Source organism: Mustelus asterias, chromosome 30 (assembly GCF_964213995.1).
Source record: "Mustelus asterias chromosome 30, sMusAst1.hap1.1, whole genome shotgun sequence".
Classification (NCBI taxonomy): domain Eukaryota; kingdom Metazoa; phylum Chordata; class Chondrichthyes; order Carcharhiniformes; family Triakidae; genus Mustelus; species Mustelus asterias.
The window spans coordinates 4499107-4518629 of NC_135830.1; the positions used below are offsets into that span (position 1 = coordinate 4499107).

Sequence of the window (19523 nt, forward strand, 5' to 3'; positions counted from 1 at the left end):
GTTGGGAACAGAAACTGTCAGGGAAAGGCACTAATGAAAAGTGGAACTTTTTCAAGGAACTAATACTGTGTGTCCTTGATAGGTATGTCCCTGTCAGGTAGGGAGGAAATGGCCGAGTGAGGGAACCATGGTTCACGAAAGAGGTGGAATGTCTTGTGAAAAGGAAGAGGGAAGCTTATGTAGGGATGAGGAAACAAGGTTCAGATGGCTCGATTGAGGGTTACAAGTTAGCAAGGAACGAGCTGAAAAAGGGGCTTAGGAGAGCTAGGAGGGGACATGAGAAGTCCTTGGTGGGTCGGATCAAGGAAAACCCCAAGGCTTTTTACTCTTATGTGAGGAATAAAAGAATGACCAGGGTGAGGTTAGGGCCGGTCAAGGACAGTAGTGGGAACTTGGGTATGGAGTCAGTAGAGATAGGCGAGGTGATGAAAATGAATACTTTTCTTCAGTGTTCACCAAGGAGAGGGGCCATGTTTTTGAGGAAGAGAAGGTGTTACAGGCTAATAGGCTGGAGTAAATAGATGTTCGGAGGGAGGATGTCCTGGCAGTTTTGAATAAACTGAAGGTTGATAAGTCCCCTGGGCCTGATGAAATATATCCCAGGATTCTTTGGGAGGCAAGGGATGAGATTGCAGAGCCTTTGGCTTTGATCTTTGGGTCCTCATTGTCCACGGGGATGGTGCCAGAGGACTGGAGAGTGGCGAATGTTGTTCCTCTGTTTAAGAAAGGGAATAGAAATGACCCTGGTAATTATAGACCGGTTAGTCTTACTTCGGTGGTTGGTAAATTGATGGAAAAGGTCCTTAGGGATGGGATTTACGACCATTTAGAAAGATGCAAATTAATCCGGGATAGTCAGCACGGATTCGTGAAGGGCAAGTCGTGCCTCACAAATTTGATTGAATTTTTTGAGGAGGTAACTAAGTGTGTTGATGAAGGTAGGGCAGTTGATGTCATATACATGGATTTTAGTAAGGCGTTTGATAAGGTCCCCCATGGTCGGCTTATGATGAAAGTGAGGAGGTGTGGGATAGAGGGAAGGTTGGCCGATTGGATAGGTAACTCGTTGTCTGATTGAAGACAGAGGGTGGTGGTGGATGGAAAATTTTCGGATGGGAGGCAGGTTGCTAGCGGAGTGCCACAGGGATCAGTGCTTGGTCCTCTGCTCTTTGTGATTTTTATTAATGACTTAGAGGAGGTGGCTGAAGGGTGGATCAGTAAATTTGCTGATGACACCAAGATTGGTGGAGTAGTGGTTGAGGTGGAGGGCTGTTGTAGGCTGCAAGGAGACATAGATAGGATGCAAAGCTGGGCTGAAAAATGGCAAATGGAGTTTAACCCTGATAAATGTGAGGTGATTCATTTTGGTAGGACTAATTTAAATGTGGATTACAGGGTCAAAGGTAGGGTTCTGAAGACAGTGGAGGAACAGAGAGATCTTGGGGTCCATATCCACAGATCTCTAAAGGTTGCCACTCAAGTGGATAGAGCTGTGAAGAAGGCCTATAGTGTGTTGGCTTTTATTCACAGGGGGTTGGAGTTTAAGAGCCGTGGGGTTATGCCGCAACTGCACTGGACCTTGGTGAGACCACATTTAGAATATTGTGTGCAGTTCTGGTCTCCTCACTATAAGAAGGATGTGGAAGCGCTGGAATGAGTGCAGAGGAGATTTACCAGGATGCTGCCTGGTTTGGAGGGTAGGTCTTATGAGGAAAGGTTGAGGGAGCTAGGGCTGTTCTCTCTGGAGCGGAGGAGGCTGAGGGGAGACTTAATAGAGGTTTATAAAATGATGAAGGGGATAGATAGAGTGAACGTTCAAAGACTATTTCCTCGGGTGGATGGAGCTATTACAAGGGGGCATAACAATAGGGTTCATTGTGGGAGATATAGGAAGGATATCAGAGGTAGGTTCTTTATGCAAAGAGTGGTTGGGGTGTGGAATGGACTGCCTGCAGTGATAGTGGAGTCAGACACTTTAGGAACATTTAAGCAGTTATTGGATAGGCACATGGAGCACACCAGGATGATAGGGAGTGGGATAGCTTGATCTTGGTTTCAGATAAAGCTCGGCACAACATCGTGGGCCGAAGGGCCTGTTCTGTGCTGTACTGTTCTATGTTCTATGTTCTATATTAAATATGAATACATGTATTGAATACATGCATCTTCATTCTGAGTTGAATATCTCGGGAATATGCAACATTGCATTGCAAACATGACTGACCAATAAAAGAAATCGAGTCACTGGGTAGTAAACGTCCCATGGTGCTTATTTGAGATAGTCAGCTTTTAAACAATATCAAATATCTTTAAAGGGAAAAGGTTTAAGAATGATCTGCTAGTTATACTTGATCCCTCTTTATTCTGCGCGTGAAACATTCTGGCGCCTAAATCCCGTTCATCTATAGAAAAGTCCAGCAGATCTACACTGAGTTTCGATTTACTCATCTGCCTGAGTGATTTTTTCCCATTTCTTTATTCTGAAGAACAATTTTAAAAATATGCTTCCAGGAAATGTGCGCCATTTCCTCTAGTTCAGTTACACTTTCACTTCTGTCTGTGTTTATGAGCACACACTGCTATTACACATGTTTCAGATGGTGATTAACTATGTTAGTCTGCATTTATAAATCCATTAAATTCTGTTATGGACTGAACAAGTTGCTAATATGCGCACGGTGTCAAAGTACAAACATTTATTTCCTCATTGCGTCTTAAAATACAGCATTTCTGCTTTTGCTGAGAGCATTTGTGGCCGAGGTCAGACCAAAGATAACATGGCTGCAACATCGAGATTCGGATAATGTTCAGCAACAACTGAAACCATGCAAAACTTCCCTCATACAAAATGAATAATTTCAATAAATGTTTCTGCCCGGTTTCGAACCGGGGACCTTTCGCGTGTGAGGCGAACGTGATAACCACTACACTACAGAAACAGCTGACAGCATAGCGCCGCCAATTGGCCTGACCACAATGTTCAACTCGACTGTGTTGCTGCAGGCTCGACTGGTTATACTGAGAGTCCATGTCACTTAATACAAGACAAAAATCGTTTCTTTCAACCTGATTTCTCAACTCATCTTGAACTTCAACATTTATAAGCGGTCGTCCGGCAAATATCTAAGGGAGCAATGATTTCTGCTCAATAATTAATGCATCGATAAGTCGCCTGGGCCTGATGAAATATATCCTAGGATTCTTTGGGAGGCAAGGGATGAGATTGCAGAGCCTTTGGCTTTGATCTTTGGGTCCTCACTGTCCATGGGGATGGTGCCAGAGGACTGGAGAGTGGCGAATGTTGTTCCTCTGTTTAAGAAAGGGAATAGAAATGACCCTGGTAATTATAGACCGGTTAGTCTTACTTCGGTGGTTGGTAAATTGATGGAAAAGGTCCTTAGGGATGGGATTTACGACCATTTAGAAAGATGCGGATTAATACGGGATAGTCAGCACGGATTCGTGAAGGGCAAGTCGTGCCTCACAAATTTGATTGAATTTTTTGAGGAGGTAACTAAGTGTGTTGATGAAGGTAGGGCAGTTGATGTCATATACATGGATTTTAGTAAGGCATTTGATAAGGTCCCCCATGGTTGGCTTATGATGAAAGTGAGGAGGTGTGGGATAGAGGGAAGGTTGGCCGATTGGATAGGTAACTGGCTGTCTGATCGAAGACAGAGGGTGGTGGTGGATGGAAAATTTTCGGATTGGAGGCAGGTTGCTAGCGGAGTGCCACAGGAATCAGTGCTTGGTCCTCTGCTCTTTGTGATTTTTATTAATGACTTAGAGGAGGTGGCTGAAGGGTGGATCAGTAAATTTGCTGATGACACCAAGATTGGTGGAGTAGTGGATGAGGTGGAGGGCTGTTGTAGGCTGCAAGGAGACATAGATAGGATGCAAAGCTGGGCTGAAAAATGGCAAATGGAGTTTAACCCTGATAAATGTGAGGTGATTCATTGGTAGGACTAATTTAAATGTGGATTACAGGGTCAAAGGTAGGGTTCTGAAGACAGTGGAGGAACAGAGAGATCTTGGGGTCCATATCCACAGATCTCTAAAGGTTGCCACTCAAGTGGATAGAGCTGTGAAGAAGGCCTATAGTGTGTTAGCTTTTATTAACAGTGGGTTGGAGTTTAAGAGCCGTGGGGTTATGCTGCAACTGTACTGGACCTTGGTGAGACCACATTTGGAATATTGTGAGCAGTTCTGGTCACCTCACTATAAGAAGGATGTGGAAGCGCTGGAAAGAGTGCAGAGGAGATTTACCAGGATGCTGCCTGGTTTGGAGGGTAGGTCTTATGAGGAAAGGTTGAGGGAGCTAGGGCTGTTCTCTCTGGAGCGGAGGAGGCTGAGGGGAGACTTAATAGAGGTTTATAAAATGATGAAGGGGATAGATAGAGTGAACGTTCAAAGACTATTTCCTCGGGTGGATGGAGCTATTACAAGGGGGCATAACTATAGGGTTCATGGTGGGAGATATAGGAAGGATATCAGAGGTAGGTTCTTTACGCAGAGGGTGGTTGGGGTGTGGAATGGGCTGCCTGCAGTGATGGTGGGGTCGGACACTTTGGGAACATTTAAGCGGTTATTGGATAGGCACATGGAGCACACCAGGATGATAGGGAGTGGGATAGCTTGATCTTGGTTTCAGATAAAGCTCGGCACAACATCGTGGGCCGAAGGGCCTGTTCTATGCTGTACTGTTCTATGTTCTATGTTCTATCATTCTCATCTTCTTTCGAATAATTTCAACCAGTTCTACCCAATATTTGTTCGCTGTTCAATGTTTAATATTAATATATTTTTATTAATTACATATCTCCTCATTCTGAATGAAATATCTCCGAAATAGACAATATTGAATTGCAAACATGGCTGGACAACAAAAGGAGTCGAGTCACTGGGTAATACACATGTCACGGTGCTTCATTGAGATTGACCACAATCAGCTTTTAAACAAAATCAAATATCTTTGAAGGGAATAGATTTAAGAATGACTTGTTAGTTATACTTGATCCCCCTTTATTCTGTGTGTGAAACACTCAGGCGTCTAAATCCCGTTCAGCTGCAGGAAAGTCCAGTACATACGCACTGATTCTCGATTTCCTCAACTGTCTGAGTGGTTTTCCCTATTTGTTTCCTCTGAAGAACGACGTTAAAATAATGGTTCCGCGCAATGTGCGCCATTTCCTCTAGTTCAGTTACAGTTTCACTTGTGTCTGCCTTTTTGAGCACACAATCCGATTAGACATGGTTCAGATGATGATTCACTTTGTTAATCTGCATCAACAAAGCCATTAAATTCTGTTGTGGACTGAATGAGTTGCTGATATGTCCACGGTGTCAAAACAGGAACATCTATTTCCTCTCATTGCGTCATAAAAATACAAGATCTCTGATTTTGCTGAAAGATTTTGAGGCTGAGGTCAGAGCAAAGATAACATGGCTTTAATATTGAGTTTCGGATAATGTTCAGCAACAAATTTCAATCATGTACACCTCCCTCACCCTTAATGAACAAATTTTAATAATTCGGCATGGTTTTGAACTAGGGACCTTTTGTGTGTGAGGTGAATGCAACCAATGAGGTGAATACACTACAGAAACTGTTGGCGTCCGTAGGACCCAATGGGACTCTCTTGAAATGTTGCAACACTCATTGGGACTGCTGTCGACATATTGCTCCAAGAATGATTTTGATTTGATTTGATTTATTATTGTCACATGTATTAACATACAGTGAAAAGTATTGTTCCTTGCGCTATACAGACAAAACAAACCGTTCATAGAGAAGGAAATGAGAGTGTGCAGAAGGCAGTGTTACAGTCATAGCTAGGGTGTAGAGAAAGATCAACTTAATGCAAGGTAAATCTATTTAAAAGTCTGACAGCAGCAGGGAAGAAGCTATTCTTGAGTCGGTTGGTACGTGACCTCAGACTTTTGTATCTTTTTCCCGAAGGAAGAAGGTGAAGGAGAGAATGTCCAGAGTGCATGGTGTCCTTAATGCCTCTGCCAGTTATATTATGATGAGCTACCAAACTGATGTATCGGTGCGGGCTTGGTGGGCCGAAGGGCCTGTTCCAGTGCTGCACTGTTCTTTGTTCTCATTTCAATTTCCTTCTCTCATTCCATGAAGCTGATTTTTCTCCCTTTCAAGTCATTGTCCAATCCCCATTTGAAGAAGGAGTTTCTGTGGAATCCATGTACAGTTTGCTTTAAGTAACAACGTTTCCCTGACCCAATGGCATGAAGTATTGGATATAGCTTCCCAATATAGTTTTCAATGTAAACATATATTTACAAATTTACAAAATTTACAAAACGAGTTTAATCGGATGAAGCATCTCCCCATTATTTCTGAATTATATATAATATAACTAATTAACTCCACAACTTTCCAGAGTGTGGAATATAACAGAGGAGAATGAATCACCTATACCTGAAGCAGTCTCCTTGTGTTGTCCTCCTGTGTCCCGAACATCCGATCTGGCAACCTCGAGAATGGGTGGGGAATCTGTCTTACCTACACTGACCTCACACGGGGTGGCACGGTGGCACAGTGGCACACTGCTGCCTCACAGCGCCAGGGACTCGGGTTCGATTCCTGGCTTGGGTCTGAGTGGAGTTTGCACGTCCTTCCTGTGTCTGTGTGGATTTGCTCCAGTTTCCTCCCACAGTCCGAAAGACGTGCTGGTTAGGTGCATTCCCATGCTAAATTTCTCCCTTCGTGTACCCGAACAGGTGGCGAAGTGTGGCGACTAGGGGATTTTCACAGTAACTTCATTGCAGTATTAATGTAATCCAGCTGTGACATTAATAAATAAACTTTAAACATGATATGGACACATCCAGAATATGTCTGGCTGTAAAAATAAATACATCCATTATTGCTTATTCTCCAAAAGTGTCCACTGTTGAGTCATCAATTAATGATCACCATTGATGAGAAATAGATTTCTGGCTGTTCCTGTTGTTAAAATGGGCAGTTCCATCGCAATGAATATCTAACACGATATTGCCGCACTGACACGACCCCAGGGAATTCCAGTTCAGAAAGTTACTCTGGAGCTAGTACGCTTTTGACATTGTCCATGGGTGAACTTCTCTTGAGTGTGTCAGTGGCTGTTTTAGTCTGTTTGTTTATCTTCCTTAGTGATTGTCTGTGTGTCTATGTTTGAGTCGATCAGTTTGAGAATCGATCACTGTGTTTACTTGTCCCTGTGTCGATGCTTTTGTTGATTCTGTGCGGTTCACGAGGCTTCTAGTGAACACGGAGTTGGAGTTATTCGTGTGTTTTCATAGTTAGCAACTCAGACTAATGTGTCAGAAATCTACAGAATAATTCCGGATTTATAACGAGGGACATTGGAATTGATGTCTGTGTCTGGGCTTTTATCTATATGTTTATATATCCTGACACGTGTTGGTCTTTGCACGTGGCCGTGTGTGTATCTGCTTTCCCCGTGTCTGCGTGGGCTTCCTCCGTGTGCTCCAGTTTCCTCCAACAGTCCAAAGATGTGCAGGTTAGTTTGACTGGCCATGATAAACTGACCCTAGTGTCAGGGGGATTCGCGGGGTTAATGTATGAGGTTACGGGAAGAGGGCCTGGGTAGGTTTGTGATCGGTACAGACTCGTTGGGCCGAATGGCATTTTTCTGTACTGTACAAATTCTATGATTCTATGATTCTATTATCTAGATATCTATCTATCAGCCTTTACAGGTGACCGTGTGTGTATCTGTTTCCAATATGCGGCATTGCTGTCCACGGGAGGGCGCTCTCTGATCACTTATGAAAAATCACGATTCCCTTCGAGAGGAAGCGTCTGTTTGAAGATGTAAAAATGGGCGGAGAGACGAAGTGACTTTCGGCCTCATACCATTCCACTGATTGTTTCAACTTCTCCATTTCCAGGTCTTATGCAGACAGTGATCACTCTGTTTCTGGTGTTCAGACTGGAACTATGGAGGTGAAAGTCTGTCTGTCTCTGGTTATTGTCCTGGTGATGTGGAGATGCCGGCGTTGGACTGGGGTAAACACAATAAGAAGTTTAACAACACCAGCTTAAAGTCCAACAGGTTTATTTGGTAGCAAAAGCCACACAAGCTATCGGAGCTCCAAGCCCCTTCACTCACCTGAAGAAGGGGCTTGGAGCTCCGAAAGCTTGTGTGGCTTTTGCTACCAAATAAACCTGTTGGACTTTAACCTGGTGTTGTGAAACTTCTTATTGTCCTGATCACAGGACGGTCATTTTGAACCTTTGACTGAAATCCGCCAATCACCATATTAATTGCCCATTTCCATTTCTAGGCGATTATTCCGTTGTTGTTACTCCTTCTAAACCGCTGCGTGTCTGTTGTCTATTTTCAGAGATGAGTAACGGCGACTGTGTCCCAGTCAGAACCAAGAGTTGAAGCAGCAGAGGGTGAAGATTCAGCAATACCCTGCAGTTACTCTGTATAGGGTTTACCTACAGTCTGTGTCCTGTTCTGGTATCGCCAGTATCCACACCGAGCTCCTCAGTATCTGCTCAGAGCCGAGAGTTATGGATTTACCGATACGGCTCCCGGCTTTAAACATTTCAGCTGGAATCTCAGCGAGACACAAAGCACTTTTCACTTGTCCATGAAAGATTTGAAGATGACAGATAACGCCGTGTATTACTGTGCACTGAGACCCACACTGAATGAGGATCCCGCGGGCTTCGTACAAAAACTGGCGCAGGTCCTCAATCAATGGTTCCTTGTCCGCAAAACACATTGCATTGAATTTCAGAGAAAATGTACAGATGATGAACCTGACAATGCTGCCCCAGCTGAGTGGCTTTCCCTCCCTAACGTCAGTGATTGTCACTGTTGGGGAAATGTGACATTTGGCGCTCAGATTATTCCTGGATAAATCCAATCATTTCCTGATCCCAATCACAAAACCCACAGATGTCCCGAGTGAATAACTTAATAAATCAGTACTTCCAATCTTTCTGTATCAGATGCCTATCTGTCAGGGGAACCTGTTAAATGTGATCCAATATTAAAGGCACACTGAGACTTGTCACATTTTGAAGTTTCTGGACAGAAATAATGACTGATTGAATCAGTACTTTCCCAGTATAAGAGTAATCCCAGTGGAAACGCAAGTCAATGTGGACTTGGGTGAATACTTATCCCCGGTATAAATAAAGCAGTAACTACTATTATGTTCATGCAGTGGATGCACTCATTAATACCCACAGAGTAAATGAGGGTAAATTATTTATTTCACTTTTAACTTTATTTAGAAAGATAATCTATCTATAAAAAGGGGGACATTGAGTTCGAACGAAAGAGGGTTAACCGAGAAAGAGACAGTGTAACTGATAACGTTATTCACCTTTCATGGAGAGAGAAAGAGAGTGAGAAAAACACACACAGCCCGGGATGGAATGTGTTTGGAGGGAGCCAGCTGTGTTTAGTCCTCCACTAACAGTGTTTGGTCCACAGCTGACGTCATCTCAAGGGGACCAGCCAATTGCAACACTGAGAAAACCCCCCAATTTGCCAATTATTGAAGCTGCCTCTGATCTGAGTTTACTCCGTGATATAAGACTAGAAGCAACAACATATTTTAAACAGTGTCGCTGTTCCTGTCCAGTCAGGAACCACATGTTCCCTGCGTGTTCTACTGATAATAATGGACATGCTGCCCCGTGAGTCTGAGCTCAAATCCTCAGTGTGTGTTCAATGGGTTATATTCACTCACAGATTTCTCACACAGTCTATATGTTGTTACAGGAACCAATGGCCAAACTTCAGTTTCCCAGGAGCCGCCTGAATGAACGGTTCAGGAAGTACAGACGGTAATTTTGAACTGCAGTTATAAAGCTAAATACATTGACCAAACTCTATTCTGGTACATCCTGTACCCCGGAGAAGCTCCGAGATATTTATTGAAAAGTTACGGCAAGGGGAAGGGGGATAAGTCTCCTGATTTTTCGGACCAGTTTTCTGCTAATTTGGACAGAGACAAGAAAACAGCTCCATTAAATATCACCGGGGTCCGTGTCTCTGTCTCTGCCGTGTATCTGTAACAGTGTGCGCTGAACCGCAGTTACAGAGTCGCAGTTAGTCCGTACAAAAACCAGCAAAGCATTCTCACCTCCTCACACTGAATCCGATCTCTGAGCTGGATTGTGAACAGTTAATAGAAACAAAATCATCTCATTAAAACCAATTAAACCGAATGAGGGCATTAGTTATGAGGAGAGATTGAGTAAACTAGGGTTGTTCTCCCTGGAAAGACAGAGGTTGAGGGGCGACCTAATAGAAGATTATAACATTATGAAGGGCACAGATAGGGTGAACAGTTGGAAGCTTTTTCCCAGGTCAGAAATGACAAACACAAGGGGTCACAAGTTCAATGTAAGGGGGGGGGGGGGGGTGGGGTGGGGGGGGGGCAAGGTTCAAGACAGATATGCGGGGGCTGTATTCTACACAGAGGGTGCTGGGGGCCTGGAATGCACTGCCAAGCAAGGTGGTTGAGGCAGTCACGCTAGGATCATTTAAGACTTATCTGGATAGGCACATGAACAGACTGGGAATAGAGGGATGCAAACGGATGGTCTAGTTAGGAGCACATGATCGGTGCAGGCTTGGAGGGCCGAAGGGCCTGTTCCTGTGCTGTATTGTTCTTTGTTCTTTGATCACGCCATCCACAGTCCAGAATCCATAAGCTGCAGGACTTGTTTAAAAGACGGACCACAGATCCTGAACGTTCAATTTTCACAGCATGCGTGTGTACGGCTGTGGTGATTGTCCTTTTAAGGGCAACACAGCAGTGTAAGGGTCAACATGGCCTGTGTGAACAAGCGGGACTCAGAGTCTGGAATCACCCCATCGTGAGAGAATCCTTTAGGCAAAGAGTCATTTTGAGAGTGAGCTCCTGTCATGATCTTGCGAAACAATTCTTATTCATCAATCCTCCTTGTATTCATCAATCAAGACTGTGAAAGTGCAGATTTACAGCGGCAGATACCTCTTCCATGGTTGATATGTAAGTTAAATTGTACAATTATGAAATAATTAAATAAACAATGGAATAAAAGCCTTGTAGTCTTTATTTCCCATTCCTTCTCCATGTTTTATAAACACGCCATCCAGAGACCAGAGCCCATAAGATGCAGGACATGTTTAAAAGACAGACAACATACCCTGAACCTTCAACTTTCACACCCTGGGCAGAATGTTCCCGTCCCGCCAGCCACAGGAACCGTAGCGGGCGAGAAAGACCATGCAAAGGTCTGTTGACCTCGGCGGGAATTTATCAGCCTTGGGTTGAACAAAGAACAAAGAACAAAAAACAATGCAGCACAGGAACAGGCCCTTCGGCTCTCCAAGCCCGCACCGATCATGTGGGTCACTGTCTGTGTGGAATCTGCACATTCTCCCATGCCTCGGTGGGTTTCCTCTGAGTGCTCCGGTTTCGTCCCACGGTGCGAAAGACGTGCTGGTTAGGTGCATTGGCCATGCTAAATTCTCCCTCAGTGTAACCCGAACAAGTGATGGAGTGTGGCGACGAGGGGATTATCACAGTAACTTCATTGCAGTGTTAATGTATGCCTACGTGTGACGCTCAAAAAATAAGTTTTACTTTAAATTATTGAGTCAAGCAGCCTTTCAGTTTCAATCATTGAGTCAACTTTTTGTCTTTAGCTCCTGAGAGTGATTGTTTTATTTTGAACTTCCATTTTGACCCTTCAGATTCCAAAAGCAACGCGTTTTGAGTACCTTACTGTGCAGTAGGTCCTTCCATGCTGACGCTATAGTTAAGAAAGTCCACCAACGCCTCGACTTTCTCAGGAGCCTCAGAAAATTCAATATGTCAGCGACGACTCTCACGAACTTTTACAGATGAACAATACAAAGTATTCTTTCTTTTTGTATCACAGTTTGGTATGGTTCCTGTTCTGTCCAAGGCCGCAAGAAACTACAAAGCGTCCTGAACGAAGACCAGTCCACCACTCAAACCAGCCTCCCATCCATTGACTCTGTCTACACTTCCCACTGACTTGGGAAAAGCAGCCAGCATAATCAAGGACCCCACACACCCCGGACATTCTCTCTTCCACCTTCTTCTGTCGGGAAAAAGATACAAAAGTCTGAGGTCATGTACCAACCGATACAAGAACAGCTTCTTCTCTGCTGCTGTCAGACTTTTGAATGGAGCTACCTCGCATTAAGTTGATCTTTCTCTACACCCGAGCTATGACTGTAACATTACATTCTGCACCCTCTCCTTTCCTTCTCTATGAACGTTTTGCTTTGTCGGTACAGCACACAAGAAACAATACCTTTCCCTGTATACCAATACATGTGGCAATAATAAATCAGATCAAATCATACTGGTTCATAGTTCGACATCCCGTAATTCTCATTTACGACTAACATCGTCTCATCCTCTAAGGGAATAACAGAAACTTAAATAAGACCTTTCTTTTGATTAATTCTCAGCCTATCTCTTTGTATGTTGCTATTTTACTGTAATATTATAATTTATCCCTCTTTCTCAGGAATCTACTGATAGGGCAGGTAGTGTCATGGTGGTATTGTCCCTGGACTAGTAATCCAGAGACCCAGGCAGACCCAGGTTTTAATCCCGCCACGGTAGGTGGTGGAATTTAAATTCAATAAAAAATGTCTGGAATTAAGAATCTACTGATGACCATGAAACCATTGTCGATTATCATAGAATCAAGGAAATCCTACAGCGAAGAAAGAGGCCATGGAGCCCATCGAGCCTGCACTGACAACAATCCCACCCAGGCCCTATCCCTGTAATCCCTTGTACTTAACATGTTAATCCCCCGAACACTAAGGGGCAATTTATCATGGCCAATCGAACTAACCCGCATACTTTTAGACTGTGGGAGGAAACCGGACCACCCGGAGGAAACCCACACAGACACGGGGAGAACGTGCAAACTCCACAACAGACAGTGACCCGAGGCCGGAATTGAATCCAGCTCCCTGGCGCAGTGATGCAGCAATACTAACCATTGCGCCAGAGTGGCGATTGTTGGAAAATCCCATCTGGTTCCCTAATGTCCTTTAGGGAAGGAAATCTGCCGCCTATCTCTATCAGGTCACCCCTCATCCTTCGTCTCTCGAAGGAGAAAAGGCCGAGCACACTCAACCTATCCTCATAAGGTATGCCCCCCAACTCAGGCAACATCCTTGCAAATCTCCTCTGCACCCTTTCTATGGCTTCCACATCCTTCCTGTAATGAGGCGACCAGAACTGAGCACAGTACTCCAAGTGGGGTCCGACTAGGGTCCCATATAGCTGCAACATTATCTCACGACTCCTAAACTCAATTCCTCGATTCATGAAGGCAAGTACACTATACGCCTTCTTCACCACAGCCTCAACCTGCACAGCTGCTTTGAACATCCCATGGACTCGGACCCCAAGATCCTTCTGATCTTCCACACTGCCAAGAGTCCAACCATTAATATTATATTCTGCCATCCTATTTGACCGGCCAAAATGAACCACCTCACACTGATCTGGGTTAAACTCCATCTGCCACTTCTCCGCCCAGTCTTGCATCCTATCAATGTCTCGCTGCAGCTTCTGGCATCCCTCCACACTATCCACAACACCTCCAACCTTTGTGCCATCAGCAAACTTACCAACCCACCCCGCCACTTCCTCATCCAGGTCGTTTATAAAAATCACAATGCGTAAGGGTCCCAGAACAGATCCCTGGGGCACTCCACTGGTGACCGACTTCCATTCAGAATATGACCCATCTATATCCAGTCTTTGCCTTCTGTGTGCAAGCCAGTTCTGGATCCACAAAGCAATGTCGCCTTGGATCCCATGTCCCCTCACTTTCTCAATAAGCCTTGCATGTGGCACCTTATCAAATGCCTTGCCACGCACAAACATTGACAGACACAGGCACACACATAGAAACTGAAAGACATACAGACACATAGATACTGACAGACAGACATACACAGACACCGACGGACACACACACAGTCTCTGACAGACACACACATAGACAGTGACTGACACACACACAGACTCTGATAGACACACACATAGACACTGACAGACACACAAACAGACTCTGACAGACATACACACAGACTCCGACAGACACACAAACATAGACACTGACAGACACACACACAGACTCTGACAGACACACACACCTAGACGCTGACAGACACACACACAGACTCTGACAGACACGCACACAGACACTGCAAGACACTCACACAGACTCTGACAGACACACACAGACTCTGACAGACACAAACACACAGAGTCTGACAGACACACACACAGACTCTGACAGACACATACACAGACTCTGACAGACACACACACAGACTCTGACAGACGCACACACAGACTCTGACAGACACACACACAGACTCTGACAGAAACACACGCAGACTCTGACAGACACACACACAGACTCTGACAGACACATACACAGACTCTGACAGACACACACACAGACTCTGACAGACGCACACACAGACTCTGACAGACACACACACAGACTCTGACAGAAACACACGCAGACTCTGACAGACACACACACAGACTCTGACAGACACATACACAGACTCTGACAGACGCACACACAGACTCTGACAGACACACACACACAGACTCTGACACTGACATGCACACACTGATTCAAACAAACTCACACCAGCTCCCTGACTGGTTGAAGCATCTGTCGCTCAGCGAATGGAGCTCCCGGATTTGTTCTGGGGGCGTGCCGTTAGCTGCTGGCTTTTTGATTGGCTAACACGGTTGTCAGTCAGAAAGCCCAGCCTCTAATTGGCTCATCCGCTGTCAAAGTGCGGAGACCAGTCATTGGCGAACTTGGCTGTGAGGAAGCGAGCGGCAATTCTGATTGGCTGATTCATTCAAACGTCGATCTGGCCTCTGATTGTCTGAGGTGGTCAGTTAGCAACCCAGTCTCTGATTGGCTGAGGCGGTCAGTTAGCAACCCAGTCTCTGATTGGCTGAAGCAGTTTGTTAATGATCGCCGTCTGTGATTGGCTGTCAGTCAGTTTTGTTTCTTCATTCATTGAATAATTGTTTTAATCGGATATTTCACTGCGATTCTGATCTGCTCCCTGAATTTGGATTGAGTCACTGCGTAAATAAATGTGTTTGTGCAGCAATTTATATCCTGCAGCATATATCCGACTTGTTGCAATGTATATTCAGGAATAGTGAGGTAAATTAATCCTTTCACTTTCAAATAGATAAAATATACAACAGACACCGACCAGAGGAGAATGAAAGCTCCGGATATGCTGAAGAGTAAAATCATTGACTTCCTTCTGCTCTCCATCTCGGGGTCTCTGCGATTCTCTCCCTGACTCTGAGCCCTCAGTCCCTTCCGGACTCGACTGGTCACCAAAATGTGACTGACTGTCAGAGCGTTAATCACCAGGATTAAACCGAATGGGAGCAATGGGGTTAAAACCTGATCAAACCAGGAAAATACAACCCAGCCGGGATCAGTGAAATAGTTTGCCTTTGTCTGACAGAACCACTGGACATTTTCGATTATCCTTCGAGGTTTATTTGTAAAGTACAGGGGGATGTTTTTCACAGAGAGCAGGATGCCGGTTGTTGCCAGAACCACAGCCGCAGTTTTCCCAGTGCAATATTTAGTTTTCAGTTTCTGGCAGCGAATGGCCACAAATCGATCAAAGGAGAAAGTGACAGTGAACCAGACTGAACAGTCTCTGGCTGCAAACAGCAGGACCTGTTTAACACCACACACAGGGGTGAGGGACAGGAAATTCAGGGGGAAATAATAACCATTTATTATGGTGAGAATGGGGTTAAAGATGATGAACAGTAGATCCGCCGCTGCCATGGCCACCAGGTAGCGAGTGGTGCAGGTGGAGAGGCCACACTTTCCCCGACTCAGGATCGCAATTCCCAGTAAATTAACTGTCAGAGAAAAAGGGATAATAGCCGGGAAATTAGTGAGTAAACATTCTCCAAGTCTGATCTGAAAGTAAGAAGAGGATTTCAGTATCAATCCAATGGGGTTCCGGGGGTGCTGGTGTTGTTGGAGGAGTTGTGCTAGAGATTAACATTGCAGATTGGAAAGTAGCCAATGTCACAACGCTGGTTAAGGAGGGACTGGGGGACAGGAAGCTGTGAATTATACATCTCTCACTTTGATGGTGCAAATCTGCAAATTCTGATCATTCAAATATTTCAGAGAGATTGGTTTTCACATCTGATCTGTTTGTGAGGATTAATTCAGACTGGACGGGATCCCAATTAGACCCAAAGTGGACAGAGATAGAATCTGCAATTCCTTCCTGCACCCAATTATCAGAGCCCACCCCAGATTTAACACGTCTCTGGACTGGACAGCTGATGGAGTTGGATGTCAATTCAGGATTTGTCTAGTTAACTTCCCTCTCCAAATTTCCTCTCCATTCTTACTCTCCCCTGCAGCCTTCCTGCTTCTAATTTACAGATTATATCCTCTGTCTGTCTCTTTTTTTCTTCCTCCTCTCCCTCTCTCTATGCTTTCTCCTTTCCTTCTCTATCTATCTCTTGCTAAACTCTTCTTCTCTCCGACCAGCTTTATTCCACTGTATCTGGATTTCTCGCTCATCCAGTGCATTTCCATTCTTCATTCTAATTGTAGCTTTACCCCATATCTCCCTATCGCTCTCCAATTGTTGTCTCTCTCCTCCTGTTTCTCCCCATATCTCTCTATCTCACTCCAGTATTGCTCTCTCCAACTTGCTTTCTCCCCATTTCTGTTCACCTCCCTCCAGAATCTCTGCATCTCCCTTTCCAGCTTTCTTTGTGGGGCTTTTAAGCACAGCATGATCCCATGGGCAGCGCTGTGGCCATATCCAGAGAGGACAAAGTGGGCGGGGTGGTGGAGACATTTCATTCCCCCAGCCTAGTGCTTGGTGGAATCTCCACCCAGCCACTGAGCGCCATGTGAATTCTGAGTTTGGATACATATCCACTCAGTGACAGAAAGAGATAAACTCCCCTCTTTAAATTGGAACAAGCTGGGTCCGTTCCTTCGGTAGACTTTTTAAAATGAGCATCCCAGCAGTTACTAATTAATAAATTAATCAATTCATTGATTTATTGATCTATTGATTGATTTCTGTAAGTAAGGAATCTCAGTGTTTCTGACTGAGGCTATTCTCCAGGGCCAGGGAGCTGGGCACTGACCCCTAACTGGAGACCTCCAGATGATGTGATTCTTCCCACCCCCTCACATCAATATGGTTTGTGGTTATTGGCAATGTGGGTCAGAAATATTGCATCGCTCCTTTCAACACAGTGCACATGAGAGAGAGGGAAAGAAGCAGAGATATGGACAGAAATAGGAAGGTAGAGAGAGGGATGGAGTAAGAGCTGGTGAGTGTAGTTGCAAAGACCTGGACCGAGATAAGAACATCCATCTTTACAATTAGAGAGAGCGATAGTGGCAGGAGGAGAAAAGAGAAGGAGGGGGTGGAACAGAGAAAGAGGGAGGCCCGAAGTGAGTGGAAGGTCAAAGCAGAAATGGGGATGGAGGGAGAGCATTCGAGAAAGAGAGGCAGGGTGTGAGGGTTTCCACTGTGTAGGCACTAACTGCAGCTCCACTCAAACGCTATCAGGTAGTCTGACTTGTGGAGAAACATCCTGGGAGAATTTAAAAAGTGTGCTGCAGGAATCAGCAGCCGCTTCCCAAACTGAAAGAGGGAGTTGAGCATTTTCTAGAGACTGAGAAGGAACAGGGGGTGGGGGGGGGGGGGGGGGGGGTGGGCAGTGTGCAGCAGGACTGGCATTTTAATTCAGGTTTAGAAGATTCTCTTTCTGGATCTCTCTCTTTCTCCATTTCAATGTTTCTGTCTGATTGGAGGAAATGGAGGGAAGGAAAGAGTGAGAGAGAATGATGAGAAGCAAGAATGAGAGGTATAGAATAATAGAATCATAAAGTGCAGAAGTGGCACTTCGGCCCATCGAGTCCACACTGACACATTAGAAACACCTGAAATCCCACCTAACCCCATCTGACAGCACTTGGTCCATAGCCCTGAATGTTATGATGTGGCAAGTGCTCATCCAGATACCTTTTAAAGGATGTGAGGCAACTCGCCTCCACCACCCTCCCAGGCAGCACATTCCCGACCGTCACCACCCTCTGGGTCGAAAATTATTTTCTCACATCCCCCCTAAACCTCCTTGCCCTCACCGTGAACCGATGTCTCCTCGTGACTACCCTTCAGATATGGGGAACAGTTGCTCCTCATCCAATCTGTCCACGTCCCTCATGATCTTGTACACATCGATCAGGTCGCCCCTCAGTCTTCTCTGCTAAAATATTAATATCGTTAATATAACCTAACCTCTTTTGAGAATGTAGATCTTCCATCCAAGGCAGCATCTTGGTGAACCTCCTCTGCACCCCCTCCAGTGCAATCACATCCCTCTTATAATGTGGCGATCAGAACTGCACACAGTACTCCAGCTGGGGCCTCACCAAAGATCTATACAATTCCAACATTACTTCCCTGCTTTTGTAATCTATGCCTCGTTTGATAAAGGCAAGTGTCCCAAATGCCATTTTCACCACCCTACTAACTTACACTTCTGCTTTCAAAGATCTGTGGTCAAATACACCAAGATCACATTCTGCCATAGATCTTCCTGGAGTCCGACCGTTCATGGAGTATTTCCTTATCAAATTACTCCTTCCAGAGTGTATCAGCTCACACTTTTCAGGGGTACATTCCATTAAACAGTGTAAAAGACACTCCACACTGCTAACTGCACCTTGTGCAATCTTGCTGCGGAACTTGTTTTAAAAGGTTGTCTCAGTGTTAAGAGAGAGTTACATCTTTCCAGGGAAGTGAAGGGAATTCTCCAGACTTGGGACAATGCACACAGAGTGGTAGGTATGTGGGTTTTTTTATCGGGTGCAGTGAGGGAAGGATCTCACAGAAGGTGTGCGGATGGAGGCGGGGGAATGTCTGTGTCTCATTCGATAAGTTTCACAATGCAACTGCTGTGGGATCATGCTGTGCATGCACTGTCCTGGGCCTTTTGCCTGCCTAGCTTTAAATTGAGGGGTGATAGATATAGGACAGATGTCAGAGGTAGATTCTTCACTCAGAGAGTAGTAAGGGCGTGGAATGCCTTGCCTGCAGCAGTAGTGGACTCGCCAACATTAAGCACATTTAAATGGTTATTGGATAAACATATGGATGATATTGGAATATTGTAGGTTAGATGGGCTTTAGATTGGTTTCACTGGTCGGCGCAACATGGAGGGCCGAAGGGCCTGTACTGCGCTGTAATGTTCTATATTCTATGTTGTAACAATGATCATCCTCTTTGAAAATAGTTCACTAACTGCAAAGAAGGTTCCAAGGCCGTGAATATAAAAAAGCTTAAACTTGAAAAATGGGACTGAGGGAGTTCATGAACACTTTCTGCAGCGGACTGAGGGGATATTCAGCTGATATCAC

The 19523-nt window shown here is 44.9% G+C and overlaps 1 non-coding gene across 1 annotated transcript; it reads right to left on the reverse strand.

The window, feature by feature from the left end:
• Positions 1–2866: 2866 nt before the first annotated feature.
• On the reverse strand, positions 2867–2939 carry trnav-cac (transfer RNA valine (anticodon CAC)). Its single transcript has one exon. It is a non-coding gene; the product is annotated as a tRNA-Val (tRNA).
• Positions 2940–19523: the final 16584 nt, after the last annotated feature.